At 48.7% G+C, this 20,822-nt stretch overlaps 1 protein-coding gene across 1 annotated transcript in view; it reads right to left on the reverse strand.

Annotated features, from left to right (window-relative positions):
* Positions 1-20,822, reverse strand: part of LOC112215743 (peregrin-like) — a 52,884-nt gene that overhangs the window by 8,766 nt on the left and 23,296 nt on the right.

Consider the following 20,822-nt stretch of genomic DNA (forward strand, 5'->3'; position numbering starts at 1 on the left):
TGAGTGTCGTATGGTACTGTGACTGACCTGAAGTAGAATGAGTGTCTTGTGGTACTGCGACTGACCTGTAGTAGGATGAGTGTCTTGTGGTACTGCGACTGACCTGTAGTAGGATGAGTGTTGTGTGGTACTGTGACTGACTGACCAGTAGTAGGATGAGTGTCGTGTGGTACTGTGACTGACTGACCTGTAGTAAGATGAGTGTCGTGTGGTACTGTGACTGACCTGTAGTAGGATGAGTGTCGTGTGGTACAGTGACTGACTGACCTGTAGTGGGATGAGTGCCATGTAGTACTGCGACTGACCTGTAGTAGGATGAGTGTGGTGTGGTACTGCGACTGACATGTACTAGGATGAGTGTCTTGTGGTACTGTGACAGACCTGTAGTAGGTTGAGTGTCGTGTGGTACTGTGACTGACTGACCTGTAGTGGGATGAGTGCCATGTAGTACTGCGACTGACCTGAGGTAGAATGAGTGTCTTGTGGTACTGCGACTGACCTGTAGTAGGATGAGTGTCTTGTGGTACTGCGACTGACCTGTAGTAGGATGAGTGTTGTGTGGTACTGTGACTGACCTGTAGCAGGATGAGTGTTGTGTAGTACTGTGACTGACCTGTAGTAGGATGAGTGCCGTGTGGTACTGTGACTGACTGACCTGTAGTAGGATGAGTGTCATGTGTTACTGTGACTGACCTGTAGCAGGATGAGTGTCATGTGGTACTGTGACTGACTGACCTGTAGTAGGATGAGTGTCGTGTGGTACTGTGACTGACCGTCCAGTAGTAGGATGAGTGTCGTGTGGTACTGTGACTGACCTGTAGAAGGATGAGTGTCATGTGGTACTGTGACTGACCTGTAGAAGGATGAGTGTCATGTGGTACTGTGACTGACTAACCTGAAGTAGGATAAGTGTCGTGTGGTACAGTGACTGACTAACCTGTAGAAGGATGAGTGTCGTGTGGTACTGTGACTGACCTGTAGTAGGATGAGTGTCGTGTGGTGCTGTGACTGACTTGTAGTAGGATGAGTGTCGTGGTACTGTGACTGACTGACCTGTAGTAGGATGAGTGTGGTGTGGTACTGCGACTGACATGTAGTAGGATGAGTGTCTTGTGGTACTGTGACTGACCTGTAGTAGGTTGAGTGTCGTGTGGTACTGTGACTGACTGACCTGTAGTGGGATGAGTGCCATGTAGTACTGCGACTGACCTGTAGTAGAATGAGTGTCTTGTGGTACTGCGACTGACCTGTAGTAGGATGAGTGTCGTGTGGTACTGCGACTGACCTGTAGTAGGATGAGTGTCTTGTGGTACTGCGACTGACCTGTAGTAGGATGAGTGTCGTGTGGTACTGTGACTGACCTGTAGTAGGATGAGTGTCGTGTAGTACTGTGACTGACCTGTAGTAGGATGAGTGTCGTGTGGTACTGTGACTGACCTGTAGTAGGATGAGTGTCTTGTGGTACTGTGACTGACCTGTAGTAGGATGAGTGTCGTGTGGTACTGTGACTGACCTGTAGAAGGATGAGTGTCGTGTGGTACTGTGACTGACCTGTAGAAGGATGAGTGTCATGTGTTACTGTGACAGACCTGTCGTAGGATGAGTGTCATGTGGCACTGTGACTGACTGTCCAGTAGTAGGATGAGTGTCGTGTGGTACTGTGACTGACCTGTAGTAGGATGAGTGTCGTGTGGTACTGTGACTGACCTGTAGCAGGATGAGTGTCATGTGGTACTGTGACTGACCTGTAGTAGGATGAGTGTCGTGTGGTACTGTGACTGACTGACCTGTAGTAAGATGAGTGTCGTGTGGTACTGTGACTGACCTGTAGTAGGATGAGTGTCGTGTGGTACTGTGACTGACTGACCTGTAGTGGGGTGAGTGCCATGTAGTACTGCGACTGACCTGTAGTAGGATGAGTGTGGTGTGGTACTGCGACTGACATGTACTAGGATGAGTGTCTTGTGGTACTGTGACAGACCTGTAGTAGGTTGAGTGTCGTGTGGTACTGTGACTGACTGACCTGTAGTGGATGAGTGCCATGTAGTACTGCGACTGACCTGTAGTAGAATGAGTGTCTTGTGGTACTGCGACTGACCTGTAGTAGGATGAGTGTCTTGTGGTACTGTGACTGACCTGTAGTAGGATGAGTGTCGTGTGGTACTGTGACTGACCTGTAGTAGGATGAGTGTCGTGTGGTACTGTGACTGACCTGTAGCAGGATGAGTGTCTTGTGGTACTGCGACTGACCTGTAGTAGGATGAGTGTCTTGTGGTACTGTGACTGACCGTCCAGTAGTAGGATGAGTGTCGTGTGGTACTGTGACTGACCTGTAGAAGGATGAGTGTCATGTGGTACTGTGACTGACTAACCTGAAGTAGGATAAGTGTCGTGTGGTACAGTGACTGACTAACCTGTAGAAGGATGAGTGTCGTGTGGTACTGTGACTGACCTGTAGTAGGATGAGTGTCGTGTGGTACTGTGACTGACTTGTAGTAGGATGAGTGTCGTGTGGTACTGTGACTGACCTGTAGTAGGATGAGTGTCATGTGGTACTGTGACTGACCTGTAGTAGGATGAGTGTCGTGTGGTACTGTGACTGACTTAACAGTAGTAGGATGAGTGTCATGTAGTACTGTGACTGACCTGTAGTAGGTTGAGTGTCGTGTGGTACTGTGACCGACTGACCTGTAGTGGGATGAGTGCCATGTAGTACTGCGACTGACCTGTAGTAGGATGAGTGTGGTGTGGTACTGCGACTGACATGTAGTAGGATGAGTGTCATGTGGTACTGTGACTGACCTGTAGTAGGATGAGTGTCGTGTGGTACTGTGACTGACCTGTAGAAGGATGAGTGTCGTGTGGTACTGTGACTGACCTGTAGCAGGATGAGTGTTGTTTAGTACTGTGACTGACCTGTAGTAGAATGAGTGTCTTGTGGTACTGCGACTGACCTGTAGTAGGATGAATGTCTTGTGGTACTGTGACTGACCTGTAGTAAGATGAGTGTCATGTGGTACTGTGACTGACTGTCCAGTAGTAGGATGAGTGTCGTGTGGTACTGTGACTGACCTGTAGCAGGATGAGTGTCGTGTAGTACTGTGACTGACTTGTAGTAGGATGAGTGTCGTGTGGTACTGTGACTGACCGTCCAGTAGTAGGATGAGTGTCGTGTGGTACTGTGACTGACCTGTAGCAGGATGAGTGTCTTGTGGTACTGTGACTGACTTGTAGTAGGATGAGTGTCGTGTGGTACTGTGACTGACCGACCAGTAGTAGGATGAGTGTCGTGTGGTACTGTGACTGACCTGTAGAAGGATGAGTGTCATGTGGTACTGTGACTGACCTGTAGTAGGATGAAGGTCGTGTGGAACTGTGACTAACTGACCAGTAGTAGGATGAGTGTCGTGTGGTACTGTGACTGACCTGTAGTAGGGTGAGTGTCATGTGGTACTGTGACTGACCTGTAGTAGGATGAATATCATGTGGTACTGTGACTGACCTGTAGTAGGATGAGTGTCGTGTGGTACTGTGACTGACCTGTAGAAGGATGAGTGTCGTGTGGTACTGTGACTGACCTGTAGAAGGATGAGTGTCGTGTGGTACTGTGACTGACCTGTAGAAGGATGAGTGTCATGTGTTACTGTGACAGACCTGTGTAGGATGAGTGTCATGTGGTACTGTGACTGTCCAGTAGTAGGATGAGTGTCGTGTGGTACTGTGACTGACCTGTAGTAGGATGAGTGTCGTGTGGTACTGTGACTGACTTAACAGTAGTAGGATGAGTGTCATGTAGTACTGTGACTGACCTGTAGTAGGTTGAGTGTCGTGTGGTACTGTGACTGACTGACCTGTAGTGGGATGAGTGCCATGTAGTACTGCGACTGACCTGTAGTAGGATGAGTGTGGTGTGGTACTGCGACTGACATGTAGTAGGATGAGTGTCTTGTGGTACTGTGACTGACCTGTAGTAGGTTGAGTGTCGTGTGGTACTGTGACTGACTGACCTGTAGTGGGATGAGTGCCATGTAGTACTGCGACTGACCTGTAGTAGAATGAGTGTCTTGTGGTACTGCGACTGACCTGTAGTAGGATGAGTGTGGTGTGGTACTGCGACTGACCTGTAGTAGGATGTATGTCTTGTGGTACTGTGACTGACCTGTAGCAGGATGAGTGTCGTGTGGTACTGTGACTGACCTGTAGCAGGATGAGTGTCGTGTGGTACTGTGACTGACCTGTAGTAGGATGAGTGTCGTGTGGTACTGTGACTGACCTGTAGTAGGATGAGTGTCATGTGGTACTGTGACTGACCTGTAGTAGGATGAGTGTCGTGTGGTACTGTGACTGACCTGTAGTAGGATGAGTGTCGTGTGGTACTGTGACTGACCTGTAGCAGGATGAGTGTTGTTTAGTACTGTGACTGACCTGTAGTAGGATGACTGTCGTGTGGTACTGTGACTGACCTGTAGTAGGATGAGCGTCGTGTGGTACTGTGACTGACCTGTAGCAGGATGAGTGTCGTGTAGTACTGTGACTGACCTGTAGTAGGATGACTGTCGTGTGGTACTGTGACTGACCTGTAGTAGGATGAATGTCTTGTGGTACTGTGACTGACCTGTAGTAAGATGAGTGTCATGTAGTACTGTGACTGACTTGTAGAAGGATGAGTGTCATGTGGTACTGTGACTGACCTGTAGTAGGATGAAGGTCTGTGGAACTGTGACTGACTGTCCAGTAGTAGAATGAGTGTCGTGTGGTACTGTGACTGACCTGTAGCAGGATGAGTGTCGTGTAGTACTGTGACTGACTTGTAGTAGGATGAGTGTCGTGTGGTACTGTGACTGACCGTCCAGTAGTAGGATGAGTGTCGTGTGGTACTGTGACTGACCTGTAGCAGGATGAGTGTCGTGTAGTACTGTGACTGACTTGTAGTAGGATGAGTGTCGTGTGGTACTGTGACTGACAGACCAGTAGTAGGATGAGTGTCGTGTGGTACTGTGACTGACCTGTAGAAGGATGAGTGTCATGTGGTACTGTGACTGACCTGTAGTAGGATGAGTGTTGTGTGGTACTGTGACTGACCTGTAGTAGGATGAATGTCATGTGGTACTGTGACTGACCTGTAGTAGGATGAGTGTCGTGTGGTACTGTGTCTGACTGTCCAGTAGTAGGATGAGTGTCGTGTGGTCCTGTGACTGACCTGTAGAAGGATGAGTGTCGTGTGGTACTGTGACTGACCTGTAGAAGGATGAGTGTCGTGTGGTACTGTGACTGACCTGTAGAAGGATGAGTGTCATGTGGTACTGTGACTGACTGTCCAGTAGTAGGATGAGTGTCGTGTGGTACTGTGACTGACCTGTAGTAAGATGAGTGTCGTGTGGTACTGTGACTGACCTGTAGCAGGATGAGTGTCATGTGGTACTGTGACTGACTGTCCAGTAGTAGGATGAGTGTCGTGTGGTACTGTGACTGACCTGTAGAAGGATGAGTGTCATGTGGTACTGTGACTGACCTGTATTAGGATGAAGGTCGTGTGGAACTGTGACTAACTGACCAGTAGTAGGATGAGTGTTGTGTGGTACTGTGACTGACCTGTAGTAGGATGAGTGTCGTGTGGTACTGTGACTGAATGTCCAGTAGTAGGATGAGTGTCGTGTGGTACTGTGACTGACCTGTAGAAGGATGAGTGTCGTGTGGTACTGTGACTGACTGACCAGTAGTAGGATGAGTGTCGTGTGGTACTGTGACTGACCTGTAGTAGGATGAGTGTCATGTGGTACTGTGACTGACCTTTAGTAGGATGAGTGTTGTGTGGTACTGTGAGTGACTGACCTGTAGTAGGATAAGTGTTGTGTGGTACTGTGACTGACTTACCTGTAGTAGGATGAGTGTCGTGTGGTACTGTGACTGACTTACCTGTAGTAGGATGAGTGTCATGTAGTACTGTGACTGACCTGTAGTAGGTTGAGTGTCGTGTGGTACTGTGACTGACTGACCTGTAGTGGGATGAGTGCCATGTAGTACTGCGACTGACCTGTAGTAGGATGAGTGTGATGTGGTACTGCGACTGACATGTAGTAGGATGAGTGTCTTTTGGTACTGTGACTGACCTGTAGTAGGTTGAGTGTCGTGTGGTACTGTGACTGACTGACCTGTAGTGGGATGAGTGCCATGTAGTACTGCGACTGACCTGTAGTAGAATGAGTGTCTTGTGGTACTGCGACTGACCTGTAGTAGGATGAGTGTCTTGTGGTACTGCGACTGACCTGTAGTAGGATGAGTGTCGTGTGGTACTGTGACTGACCTGTAGCAGGATGAGTGTCGTGTAGTACTGTGACTGACCTGTAGTAGGATGAGTGTCTTGTGGTACTGCGACTGACCTGTAGTAGGATGAGTGTCGTGTGGTACTGTGACTGACCTGTAGTAGGATGAGTGTCATGTAGTACTGTGACTGACCTGTAGTAGGTTGAGTGTCGTGTGGTACTGTGACTGACTGACCTGTAGTGGGATGAGTGCCATGTAGTACTGCGACTGACCTGTAGTAGGGTGAGTGTGGGGTGGTACTGCGACTGACATGTAGTAGGATGAGTGTCTTGTGGTACTGTGACTGACCTGTAGTAGGTTGAGTGTCGTGTGGTACTGTGACTGACTGACCTGTAGTGGGATGAGTGCCATGTAGTACTGCGACTGACCTGTAGTAGAATGAGTGTCGTGTGGTACTGTGACTGACCTGTAGCAGGATGAGTGTCGTGTAGTACTGTGACTGACCTGTAGTAGGATGAGTGTCGTGTGGTACTGTGACTAACTGACCAGTAGTAGGATGAGTGTCGTGTGGTACTGTGACTGACTTGTAGTAGGATGAGTGTCATGTGGTACTGTGACTGACCTGTAGTAGGATGAGTGTCGTGTGGTACTGTGACTGACCTGTAGAAGGATGAGTGTCGTGTGGTACTGTGACTGACCTGTAGCAGGATGAGTGTTGTTTAGTACTGTGACTGACCTGTAGTAGGATGTGTGTCTTGTGGTACTGCGACTGACCTGTAGTAGGATGAGCGTTGTGTGGTACTGTGACTGACCTGTAGTAGGATGTGTGTCGTGTAGTACTGTGACAGAGCTGTAGTAGGATGACTGTCGTGTGGTACTGTGACTGACCTGTAGTAGGATGAGCGTTGTGTGGTACTGTGACTGACCTGTAGCAGGATGAGTGTCGTGTAGTACTGTGACTGACCTGTAGTAGGATGACTGTCGTGTGGTACTGTGACTGACCTGTAGTAGGATGAATGTCTTGTGGTACTGTGACTGACCTGTAGTAAGATGAGTGTCATGTGGTACTGTGACTGACCTGTAGTAGGATGACTGTCGTGTGGTACTGTGACTGACCTGTAGTAGGATGAGCGTTGTGTGGTACTGTGACTGACCTGTAGCAGGATGAGTGTCGTGTAGTACTGTGACTGACCTGTAGTAGGATGACTGTCGTGTGGTACTGTGACTGACCTGTAGTAGGATGAATGTCTTGTGGTACTGTGACTGACCTGTAGTAAGATGAGTGTCATGTGGTACTGTGACTGACTGTCCAGTAGTAGGATGAGTGTCGTGTGGTACTGTGACTGACCTGTAGCAGGATGAGTGTCGTGTGGTACTGTGACTGACCTGTAGCAGGATGAGTGTCGTGTAGTACTGTGACTGACTTGTAGTAGCATGAGTGTCGTGTGGTACTGTGACTGACCGTCCAGTAGTAGGATGAGTGTCGTGTGGTACTGTGACTGACCTGTAGAAGGATGAGTGTCATGTGGTACTGTGACTGACCTGTAGTAGGATGAAGGTCGTGTGGAACTGTGACTAACTGACCAGTAGTAGGATGAGTGTCGTGTGGTACTGTGACTGACCTGTAGTAGGATGAGTGTCGTGTGGTACTGTGACTGACCTGTAGTAGGATGAGTGTCGTGTGGTACTGTGACTGACTGTCCAGTAGTAGGATGAGTGTCGTGTGGTACTGTGACTGACCTGTAGAAGGATGAGTGTCGTGTGGTACTGTGACTGACCTGTAGAAGGATGAGTGTCTTGTGGTACTGTGACTGACCTGTAGAAGGATGAGTGTCGTGTGGTACTGTGACTGACCTGTAGAAGGATGAGTGTCATGTGTTACTGTGACAGACCTGTCGTAGGATGAGTGTCATGTGGTACTGTGACTGACTGTCCAGTAGTAGGATGAGTGTCGTGTGGTACTGTGACTGACCTGTAGTAGGATGAGTGTCGTGTGGTACTGTGACTGACCTGTAGCAGGATGAGTGTCATGTGGTACTGTGACTGACCTCCAGTAGTAGGATGAGTGTCGTGTGGTACTGTGACTGACCTGTAGAAGGATGAGTGTCGTGTGGTACTGTGACTGACCTGTAGAAGGATGAGTGTCATGTGTTACTGTGACTGACCTGTCGTAGGATGAGTGTCATGTGGTACTGTGACTGACTGTCCAGTAGTAGGATGAGTGTCGTGTGGTACTGTGACTGACCTGTAGTAGGATGAGTGTCGTGTGGTACTGTGACTGACCTGTAGCAGGATGAGTGTTGTTTAGTACTGTGACTGACCTGTAGTAGGATGACTGTCGTGTGGTACTGTGACTGACCTGTAGTAGGATGAGCGTCGTGTGGTACTGTGACTGACCTGTAGCAGGATGAGTGTCGTGTAGTACTGTGACTGACCTGTAGTAGGATGACTGTCGTGTGGTACTGTGACTGACCTGTAGTAGGATGAATGTCTTGTGGTACTGTGACTGACCTGTAGTAAGATGAGTGTCATGTAGTACTGTGACTGACTTGTAGAAGGATGAGTGTCATGTGGTACTGTGACTGACCTGTAGTAGGATGAAGGTCGTGTGGAACTGTGACTGACTGTCCAGTAGTAGAATGAGTGTCGTGTGGTACTGTGACTGACCTGTAGCAGGATGAGTGTCGTGTAGTACTGTGACTGACTTGTAGTAGGATGAGTGTCGTGTGGTACTGTGACTGACCGTCCAGTAGTAGGATGAGTGTCGTGTGGTACTGTGACTGACCTGTAGCAGGATGAGTGTCGTGTAGTACTGTGACTGACTTGTAGTAGGATGAGTGTCGTGTGGTACTGTGACTGACAGACCAGTAGTAGGATGAGTGTCGTGTGGTACTGTGACTGACCTGTAGAAGGATGAGTGTCATGTGGTACTGTGACTGACCTGTAGTAGGATGAGTGTTGTGTGGTACTGTGACTGACCTGTAGTAGGATGAATGTCATGTGGTACTGTGACTGACCTGTAGTAGGATGAGTGTCGTGTGGTACTGTGTCTGACTGTCCAGTAGTAGGATGAGTGTCGTGTGGTCCTGTGACTGACCTGTAGAAGGATGAGTGTCGTGTGGTACTGTGACTGACCTGTAGAAGGATGAGTGTCGTGTGGTACTGTGACTGACCTGTAGAAGGATGAGTGTCATGTGTTACTGTGACAGACCTGTCGTAGGATGAGTGTCATGTGGTACTGTGACTGACTGTCCAGTAGTAGGATGAGTGTCGTGTGGTACTGTGACTGACCTGTAGTAAGATGAGTGTCGTGTGGTACTGTGACTGACCTGTAGCAGGATGAGTGTCATGTGGTACTGTGACTGACTGTCCAGTAGTAGGATGAGTGTCGTGTGGTACTGTGACTGACCTGTAGAAGGATGAGTGTCATGTGGTACTGTGACTGACCTGTATTAGGATGAAGGTCGTGTGGAACTGTGACTAACTGACCAGTAGTAGGATGAGTGTTGTGTGGTACTGTGACTGACCTGTAGTAGGATGAGTGTCGTGTGGTACTGTGACTGAATGTCCAGTAGTAGGATGAGTGTCGTGTGGTACTGTGACTGACCTGTAGAAGGATGAGTGTCGTGTGGTACTGTGACTGACTGACCAGTAGTAGGATGAGTGTCGTGTGGTACTGTGACTGACCTGTAGTAGGATGAGTGTCATGTGGTACTGTGACTGACCTTTAGTAGGATGAGTGTTGTGTGGTACTGTGAGTGACTGACCTGTAGTAGGATAAGTGTTGTGTGGTACTGTGACTGACTTACCTGTAGTAGGATGAGTGTCGTGTGGTACTGTGACTGACTTACCTGTAGTAGGATGAGTGTCATGTAGTACTGTGACTGACCTGTAGTAGGTTGAGTGTCGTGTGGTACTGTGACTGACTGACCTGTAGTGGGATGAGTGCCATGTAGTACTGCGACTGACCTGTAGTAGGATGAGTGTGGTGTGGTACTGCGACTGACATGTAGTAGGATGAGTGTCTTTTGGTACTGTGACTGACCTGTAGTAGGTTGAGTGTCGTGTGGTACTGTGACTGACTGACCTGTAGTGGGATGAGTGCCATGTAGTACTGCGACTGACCTGTAGTAGGATGAGTGTCTTGTGGTACTGCGACTGACCTGTAGTAGGATGAGTGTCTTGTGGTACTGCGACTGACCTGTAGTAGGATGAGTGTCGTGTAGTACTGTGACTGACCTGTAGCAGGATGAGTGTCGTGTAGTACTGTGACTGACCTGTAGTAGGACGAGTGCCGTGTGGTACTGTGACTGACTGACCTGTAGTAGGATGAGTGTCGTGTGGTACTGTGACTGACTTACCTGTAGTAGGATGAGTGTCATGTAGTACTGTGACTGACCTGTAGTAGGTTGAGTGTCGTGTGGTACTGTGACTGACTGACCTGTAGTGGGATGAGTGCCATGTAGTACTGCGACTGACCTGTAGTAGGGTGAGTGTGGGGTGGTACTGCGACTGACATGTAGTAGGATGAGTGTCTTGTGGTACTGTGACTGACCTGTAGTAGGTTGAGTGTCGTGTGGTACTGTGACTGACTGACCTGTAGTGGGATGAGTGCCATGTAGTACTGCGACTGACCTGTAGTAGAATGAGTGTCGTGTGGTACTGTGACTGACCTGTAGCAGGATGAGTGTCGTGTAGTACTGTGACTGCACTGTAGTAGGATGAGTGTCGTGTGGTACTGTGACTAACTGACCAGTAGTAGGATGAGTGTCGTGTGGTACTGTGACTGACTTGTAGTAGGATGAGTGTCATGTGGTACTGTGACTGACCTGTAGTAGGATGAGTGTCGTGTGGTACTGTGACTGACCTGTAGAAGGATGAGTGTCGTGTGGTACTGTGACTGACCTGTAGCAGGATGAGTGTTGTTTAGTACTGTGACTGACCTGTAGTAGGATGTGTGTCTTGTGGTACTGCGACTGACCTGTAGTAGGATGAGCGTTGTGTGGTACTGTGACTGACCTGTAGTAGGATGTGTGTCGTGTAGTACTGTGACAGAGCTGTAGTAGGATGACTGTCGTGTGGTACTGTGACTGACCTGTAGTAGGATGAGCGTTGTGTGGTACTGTGACTGACCTGTAGCAGGATGAGTGTCGTGTAGTACTGTGACTGACCTGTAGTAGGATGACTGTCGTGTGGTACTGTGACTGACCTGTAGTAGGATGAATGTCTTGTGGTACTGTGACTGACCTGTAGTAAGATGAGTGTCATGTGGTACTGTGACTGACCTGTAGTAGGATGACTGTCGTGTGGTACTGTGACTGACCTGTAGTAGGATGAGCGTTGTGTGGTACTGTGACTGACCTGTAGCAGGATGAGTGTCGTGTAGTACTGTGACTGACCTGTAGTAGGATGACTGTCGTGTGGTACTGTGACTGACCTGTAGTAGGATGAATGTCTTGTGGTACTGTGACTGACCTGTAGTAAGATGAGTGTCATGTGGTACTGTGACTGACTGTCCAGTAGTAGGATGAGTGTCGTGTGGTACTGTGACTGACCTGTAGCAGGATGAGTGTCGTGTGGTACTGTGACTGACCTGTAGCAGGATGAGTGTCGTGTAGTACTGTGACTGACTTGTAGTAGCATGAGTGTCGTGTGGTACTGTGACTGACCGTCCAGTAGTAGGATGAGTGTCGTGTGGTACTGTGACTGACCTGTAGAAGGATGAGTGTCATGTGGTACTGTGACTGACCTGTAGTAGGATGAAGGTCGTGTGGAACTGTGACTAACTGACCAGTAGTAGGATGAGTGTCGTGTGGTACTGTGACTGACCTGTAGTAGGATGAGTGTCGTGTGGTACTGTGACTGACCTGTAGTAGGATGAGTGTCGTGTGGTACTGTGACTGACTGTCCAGTAGTAGGATGAGTGTCGTGTGGTACTGTGACTGACCTGTAGAAGGATGAGTGTTGTGTGGTACTGTGACTGACCTGTAGAAGGATGAGTGTCGTGTGGTACTGTGACTGACCTGTAGAAGGATGAGTGACGTGTGGTACTGTGACTGACCTGTAGAAGGATGAGTGTCATGTGTTACTGTGACAGACCTGTCGTAGGATGAGTGTCATGTGGTACTGTGACTGACTGTCCAGTAGTAGGATGAGTGTCGTGTGGTACTGTGACTGATCTGTAGTAGGATGAGTGTCGTGTGGTACTGTGACTGACCTGTAGCAGGATGAGTGTCATGTGGTACTGTGACTGACCGTCCAGTAGTAGGATGAGTGTCGTGTGGTACTGTGACTGACCTGTAGAAGGATGAGTGACGTGTGGTACTGTGACTGACCTGTAGAAGGATGAGTGTCATGTGTTACTGTGACAGACCTGTCGTAGGATGAGTGTCATGTGGTACTGTGACTGACTGTCCAGTAGTAGGATGAGTGTCGTGTGGTACTGTGACTGACCTGTATTAGGATGAGTGTCGTGTGGTACTGTGACTGACCTGTAGCAGGATGAGTGTCATGTGGTACTGTGACTGACTGTCCAGTAGTAGGATGAGTGTCGTGTGGTACTGTGACTGACCTGTATTAGGATGAAGGTCGTGTGGAACTGTGACTAACTGACCAGTAGTAGGATGAGTGTTGTGTGGTACTGTGACTGACCTGTAGTAGGATGAGTGTCGTGTGGTACTGTGACTGAATGTCCAGTAGTAGGATGAGTGTCGTGTGGTACTGTGACTGACCTGTAGAAGGATGAGTGTCGTGTGGTACTGTGACTGACTGAACTGTAGTAGGATGAGTGTCGTGTGGTACAGTGACTGACCTGTAGTAGGATTAGTGTCATGTGGTACTGTGACTGACTGACCTGTAGTGGGATGAGTGCCATGTAGTACTGCGACTGACCTGTAGTAGGATGAGTGTCTTGTGGTACTGCGACTGACCTGTAGTAGGATGAGTGTCTTGTGGTACTGCGACTGACCTAGTAGGATGAGTGTCGTGTGGTACTGTGACTGACCTGTAGCAGGATGAGTGTCGTGTAGTACTGTGACTGACCTGTAGTAGGACGAGTGCCGTGTGGTACTGTGACTGACTGACCTGTAGTAGGATGAGTGTCGTGTGGTACTGTGACTGACTTACCTGTAGTAGGATGAGTGTCATGTAGTACTGTGACTGACCTGTAGTAGGTTGAGTGTCGTGTGGTACTGTGACTGACTGACCAGTAGTAGGATGAGTGTCGTGTGGTACTGTGACTGACTGACCTGTAGTAGGATGAGTGTTGTGTGGTACTGTGACTGACTTACCTGTAGTAGGATGAGTGTCGTGTGGTACTGTGACTGACTTACCTGTAGTAGGATGAGTGTCATGTAGTACTGTGACTGACCTGTAGTAGGTTGAGTGTCGTGTGGTACTGTGACTGACTGACCTGTAGTGGGATGAGTGCCATGTAGTACTGCGACTGACCTGTAGTAGGATGAGTGTTGTGTGGTACTGCGACTGACATGTAGTAGGATGAATGTCTTTTGGTACTGTGACTGACCTGTAGTAGGTTGAGTGTCGTGTGGGACTGTGACTGACTGACTTGTAGTGGGATGAGTGCCATGTAGTACTGCGACTGACCTGTAGTAGAATGAGTGTCTTGTGGTACTGCGACTGACCTGTAGTAGGATGAGTGTCATGTGGTACTGTGACTAACTGACCAGTAGTAGGAGGAGTGTCGTGTGGTACTGTGACTGACCTGTAGTAGGATGAATGTCATGTGGTACTGTGACTGACCTGTAGTAGGATGAGTGTCATGTGGTACTGTGACTGACTGTCCAGTAGTAGGATGAGTGTTGTGTGGTACTGTGACTGACCTGTAGCAGGATGAGTGTCGTGTAGTACTGTGACTGACTTGTAGTAGGATGAGTGTCGTGTGGTACTGTGACTGACCTGTAGTAGGATGAGTGTTGTGTGGTACTGCGACTGACCTGTAGTAGGATGAGTGTCGTGGTGGTACTGTGACTGACCTGTAGCAGGATGAGTGTCGTGTAGTACTGTGACTGACCTGTAGAAGGATGAGTGTCATGTGGTACTGTGACTGACCTGTAGTAGGATGAAGGTTTTGTGGAACTGTGACTAACTGACCAGTAGTAGGATGAGTGTTGTGTGGTACTGTGACTGACCTGTAGAAGGATGAGTGTCGTGTGGTACTGTGACTGACTGAACTGTAGTAGGATGAGTGTCGTGTGGTACAGTGACTGACCTGTAGTAGGATTAGTGTCATGTGGTACTGTGACTGACTGACCAGTAGTAGGATGAGTGTCGTGTGGTACTGTGACTGACCTGTAGCAGGATGAGTGTCGTGTAGTACTGTGACTGAACGGTAGTAGGATGAGTGTCATGTGTTACTGTGACAGACCTGTAGTAGGATGAGTGTCATGTGGTACTGTGACTGACTGTCCAGTAGAAGGATGAGTGTCGTGTGGTACTGTGACTGACTGACCTGTAGTAGGATGAGTGTTGTGTGGTACTGTGACTGACTTACCTGTAGTAGGATGAGTGTCGTGTGGTACTGTGACTGACTTACCTGTAGTAGGATGAGTGTCATGTAGTACTGTGACTGACCTGTAGTAGGTTGAGTGTCGTGTGGTACTGTGACTGACTGACCTGTAGTGGGATGAGTGCCATGTAGTACTGCGACTGACCTGTAGTAGGATGAGTGTGGTGTGGTACTGCGACTGACATGTAGTAGGATGAATGTCTTTTGGTACTGTGACTGACCTGTAGTAGGTTGAGTGTCGTGTGGGACTGTGACTGACTGACTTGTAGTGGGATGAGTGCCATGTAGTACTGCGACTGACCTGTAGTAGAATGAGTGTCTTGTGGTACTGCGACTGACCTGTAGTAGGATGAGTGTCATGTGGTACTGTGACTAACTGACCAGTAGTAGGAGGAGTGTCGTGTGGTACTGTGACTGACCTGTAGTAGGATGAATGTCATGTGGTACTGTGACTGACCTGTAGTAGGATGAGTGTCATGTGGTACTGTGACTGACTGTCCAGTAGTAGGATGAGTGTTGTGTGGTACTGTGACTGACCTGTAGCAGGATGAGTGTCGTGTAGTACTGTGACTGACTTGTAGTAGGATGAGTGTCGTGTGGTACTGTGACTGACCTGTAGTAGGATGAGTGTCTTGTGGTACTGCGACTGACCTGTAGTAGGATGAGTGTCGTGTGGTACTGTGACTGACCTGTAGCAGGATGAGTGTCGTGTAGTACTGTGACTGACCTGTAGAAGGATGAGTGTCATGTGGTACTGTGACTGACCTGTAGTAGGATGAAGGTTGTGTGGAACTGTGACTAACTGACCAGTAGTAGGATGAGTGTCGTGTGGTACTGTGACTGACTGAACTGTAGTAGGATGAGTGTCGTGTGGTACAGTGACTGACTGTCCAGTAGTAGGATGAGTGTCGTGTGGTACTGTGACTGACCTGTAGAAGGATGAGTGTCGTGTGGTACTGTGACTGACTGACCAGTAGTAGGATGAGTGTTGTGTGGTACTGTGACTGACCTGTAGTAGGATGAGTGTCATGTGGTACTGTGACTGACCTGTAGTAGGATGAGTGTTGTGTGGTACTGTGACTGACCTGTAGTAGGATGAGTGTCATGTGGTACTGTGACTGACCAGTAGTAGGATGAGTGTCGTGTGGTACTGTGACTGACTGACATGTAGTAGGATGAGTGTCGTGTGGGACTGTGAATGACCTGTAGCAGGATGAGTGTCGTGTAGTACTGTGACTGACCTGTAGTAGGATGAGTGTCGTGTGGTACTGTGACTAACTGACCAGTAGTAGGATGAGTGTCGTGTGGTACTGTGACTGACTTGTAGTAGGATGAGTGTCATGTGGTACTGTGACTGACCTGTAGTAGGATGAGTGTCGTGTGGTACTGTGACTGACCTGTAGAAGGATGAGTGTCGTGTGGTACTGTGACTGACCTGTAGCAGGATGAGTGTTGTTTAGTACTGTGACTGACCTGTAGTAGGATGTGTGTCTTGTGGTACTGCGACTGACCTGTAGTAGGATGAGCGTTGTGTGGTACTGTGACTGACCTGTAGTAGGATGTGTGTCGTGTAGTACTGTGACAGAGCTGTAGTAGGATGACTGTCGTGTGGTACTGTGACTGACCTGTAGTAGGATGAGCGTTGTGTGGTACTGTGACTGACCTGTAGCAGGATGAGTGTCGTGTAGTACTGTGACTGACCTGTAGTAGGATGACTGTCGTGTGGTACTGTGACTGACCTGTAGTAGGATGAATGTCTTGTGGTACTGTGACTGACCTGTAGTAAGATGAGTGTCATGTGGTACTGTGACTGACCTGTAGTAGGATGACTGTCGTGTGGTACTGTGACTGACCTGTAGTAGGATGAGCGTTGTGTGGTACTGTGACTGACCTGTAGCAGGATGAGTGTCGTGTAGTACTGTGACTGAACTGTAGTAGGATGACTGTCGTGTGGTACTGTGACTGACCTGTAGTAGGATGAATGTCTTGTGGTACTGTGACTGACCTGTAGTAAGATGAGTGTCATGTGGTACTGTGACTGACTGTCCAGTAGTAGGATGAGTGTCGTGTGGTACTGTGACTGACCTGTAGCAGGATGAGTGTCGTGTGGTACTGTGACTGACCTGTAGCAGGATGAGTGTCGTGTAGTACTGTGACTGACTTGTAGTAGCATGAGTGTCGTGTGGTACTGTGACTGACCGTCCAGTAGTAGGATGAGTGTCGTGTGGTACTGTGACTGACCTGTAGAAGGATGAGTGTCATGTGGTACTGTGACTGACCTGTAGTAGGATGAAGGTCGTGTGGAACTGTGACTAACTGACCAGTAGTAGGATGAGTGTCGTGTGGTACTGTGACTGACCTGTAGTAGGATGAGTGTCGTGTGGTACTGTGACTGACCTGTAGTAGGATGAGTGTCGTGTGGTACTGTGACTGACTGTCCAGTAGTAGGATGAGTGTCGTGTGGTACTGTGACTGACCTGTAGAAGGATGAGTGTCGTGTGGTACTGTGACTGACCTGTAGAAGGATGAGTGTCGTGTGGTACTGTGACTGACCTGTAGAAGGATGAGTGACGTGTGGTACTGTGACTGACCTGTAGAATGATGAGTGTCATGTGTTACTGTGACAGACCTGTCGTAGGATGAGTGTCATGTGGTACTGTGACTGACTGTCCAGTAGTAGGATGAGTGTCGTGTGGTACTGTGACTGACCTGTAGTAGGATGAGTGTCGTGTGGTACTGTGACTGACCTGTAGCAGGATGAGTGTCATGTGGTACTGTGACTGACTGTCCAGTAGTAGGATGAGTGTCGTGTGGTACTGTGACTGACCTGTATTAGGATGAAGGTCGTGTGGAACTGTGACTAACTGACCAGTAGTAGGATGAGTGTTGTGTGGTACTGTGACTGACCTGTAGTAGGATGAGTGTCGTGTGGTACTGTGACTGAATGTCCAGTAGTAGGATGAGTGTCGTGTGGTACTGTGACTGACCTGTAGAAGGATGAGTGTCGTGTAGTACTGTGACTGACCTGTAGTAGGATTAGTGTCATGTGGTACTGTGACTGACTGACCAGTAGTAGGATGAGTGTTGTGTGGTACTGTGACTGACCTGTAGTAGGATGAGTGTCGTGTGGTACTGTGACTGACCTGTAGTAGGATGAGTGTCTTGTGGTACTGCGACTGACCTGTAGTAGGATGAGTGTCATGTGGTACTGTGACTGACTGACCAGTAGTAGGATGAGTGTCGTGTGGTACTGTGACTGACTGACCTGTAGTAGGATGAGTGTTGTGTGGTACTGTGACTGACTTACCTGTAGTAGGATGAGTGTCGTGTGGTACTGTGACTGACTTACCTGTAGTAGGATGAGTGTCATGTAGTACTGTGACTGACCTGTAGTAGGTTGAGTGTCGTGTGGTACTGTGACTGACTGACCTGTAGTGGGATGAGTGCCATGTAGTACTGCGACTGACCTGTAGTAGGATGAGTGTGGTGTGGTACTGCGACTGACATGTAGTAGGATGAATGTCTTTTGGTACTGTGACTGACCTGTAGTAGGTTGAGTGTCGTGTGGGACTGTGACTGACTGACTTGTAGTGGGATGAGTGCCATGTAGTACTGCGACTGACCTGTAGTAGAATGAGTGTCTTGTGGTACTGCGACTGACCTGTAGTAGGATGAGTGTCATGTGGTACTGTGACTAACTGACCAGTAGTAGGAGGAGTGTCGTGTGGTACTGTGACTGACCTGTAGTAGGATGAATGTCATGTGGTACTGTGACTGACCTGTAGTAGGATGAGTGTCATGTGGTACTGTGACTGACTGTCCAGTAGTAGGATGAGTGTTGTGTGGTACTGTGACTGACCTGTAGCAGGATGAGTGTCGTGTAGTACTGTGACTGACTTGTAGTAGGATGAGTGTCGTGTGGTACTGTGACTGACCTGTAGTAGGATGAGTGTTGTGTGGTACTGCGACTGACCTGTAGTAGGATGAGTGTCGTGTGGTACTGTGACTGACCTGTAGCAGGATGAGTGTCGTGTAGTACTGTGACTGACCTGTAGAAGGATGAGTGTCATGTGGTACTGTGACTGACCTGTAGTAGGATGAAGGTTTTGTGGAACTGTGACTAACTGACCAGTAGTAGGATGAGTGTTGTGTGGTACTGTGACTGACCTGTAGTAGGATGAGTGTCGTGTGGTACTGTGACTGACTGTCCAGTAGTAGGATGAGTGTCGTGTGGTACAGTGACTGACCTGCAGTAGGATTAGTGTCATGTGGTACTGTGACTGACTGACCAGTAGTAGGATGAGTGTTGTGTGGTACTGTGACTGACCTGTAGTAGGATGAGTGTCATGTGGTACTGTGACTGACCTGTAGTAGGATGAGTGTTGTGTGGTACTGTGACTGACCTGTAGTAGGATGAGTGTCATGTGGTACTGTGACTGACCAGTAGTAGGATGAGTGTCGTGTGGTACTGTGACTGACTGACATGTAGTAGGATGAGTGTCGTGTGGGACTGTGAATGACCTGTAGTAGGACGGATGTGGGACTGTGAATGACCTGTAGAAGGATGAGCGTCATGTGTTACTGTGACTGACCTGTAGTAGGATGAGTGTCATGTGGTACTGTGACTAACTGACCAGTAGTAGGAGGAGTGTCGTGTGGTACTGTGACTGACCTGTAGTAGGATGAATGTCATGTAGTACTGTGACTGACCTGTAGTAGGATGAGTGTCATGTGGTACTGTGACTGACTGTCCAGTAGTAGGATGAGTGTTGTGTGGTACTGTGACTGACCTGTAGCAGGATGAGTGTCGTGTAGTACTGTGACTGACTTGTAGTAGGATGAGTGTCGTGTGGTACTGTGACTGACCTGTAGTAGGATGAGTGTTGTGTGGTACTGTGACTGACCTGTAGTAGGATGAGTGTCATGTGGTACTGTGACTGACCAGTAGTAGGATGAGTGTCGTGTGGTACTGTGACTGACTGACATGTAGTAGGATGAGTGTCGTGTGGGACTGTGAATGACCTGTAGTAGGACGAGTGTCGTGTGGGACTGTGAATGACCTGTAGAAGGATGAGCGTCATGTGTTACTGTGACTGACCTGTAGTAGGATGAGTGTCATGTGGTACTGTGACTAACTGACCAGTAGTAGGATGAGTGTCGTGTGGTACTGTGACTGACCTGTAGTAGGATGAATGTCATGTGGTACTGTGACTGAACTGTAGTAGGATGAGTGTCATGTGGTACTGTGACTGACTGTCCAGTAGTAGGATGAGTGTTGTGTGGTACTGTGACTGACCTGTAGAAGGATGAGTGTCATGTGGTACTGTGACTGACCTGTAGAAGGATGAGTGTCATGTGGTACTGTGACTGACCTGTAGAAGGATGAGTGTCATGTGGTACTGTGACTGACTGACCTGAAGTAGGATAAGTGTCGTGTGGTACAGTGACTGACTGATCTGTAGAAGGATGAGTGTTGTGTGGTACTGTCACTGACTGACCAGTAGTAGGATGAGTGTCGTGTGGTACTGTGACTGACCTGTAGTAGGATGAGTGTCGTGTGGTACTGTGACTGACTTGTAGTAGGATGAGTGTCGTGTGGTACTGTGACTGACTGAACTGTAGTAGGATGAGTGTCGTGTGGTACAGTGACTGACCTGTAGTAGGATTAGTGTCATGTGGTACTGTGACTGACTGACCAGTAGTAGGATGAGTGTCGTGTGGTACTGTGACTGACTTGTAGTAGGATGAGTGTCATGTGGTACTGTGACTGACTGACCAGTAGTAGGATGAGTGTCGTGTGGTACTGTGACTAACTGACCTGTAGTAGGATGAGTGTCGTGTGGTACTGTGACTGACTTACCTGTAGTAGGATGAGTGTCATGTAGTACTGTGACTGACCTGTAGTAGGTTGAGTGTCGTGTGGTACTGTGACTGACTGACCTGTAGTGGGATGAGTGCCATGTAGTACTGCGACTGACCTGTAGTAGGATGAGTGTGGTGTGGTACTGCGACTGACATGTAGTAGGATGAG

The sequence above is a fragment of the Oncorhynchus tshawytscha genome, linkage group LG16 (genome assembly GCF_018296145.1).
Source record: "Oncorhynchus tshawytscha isolate Ot180627B linkage group LG16, Otsh_v2.0, whole genome shotgun sequence".
In the NCBI taxonomy this organism is placed as follows: Eukaryota; Metazoa; Chordata; class Actinopteri; order Salmoniformes; family Salmonidae; genus Oncorhynchus; species Oncorhynchus tshawytscha.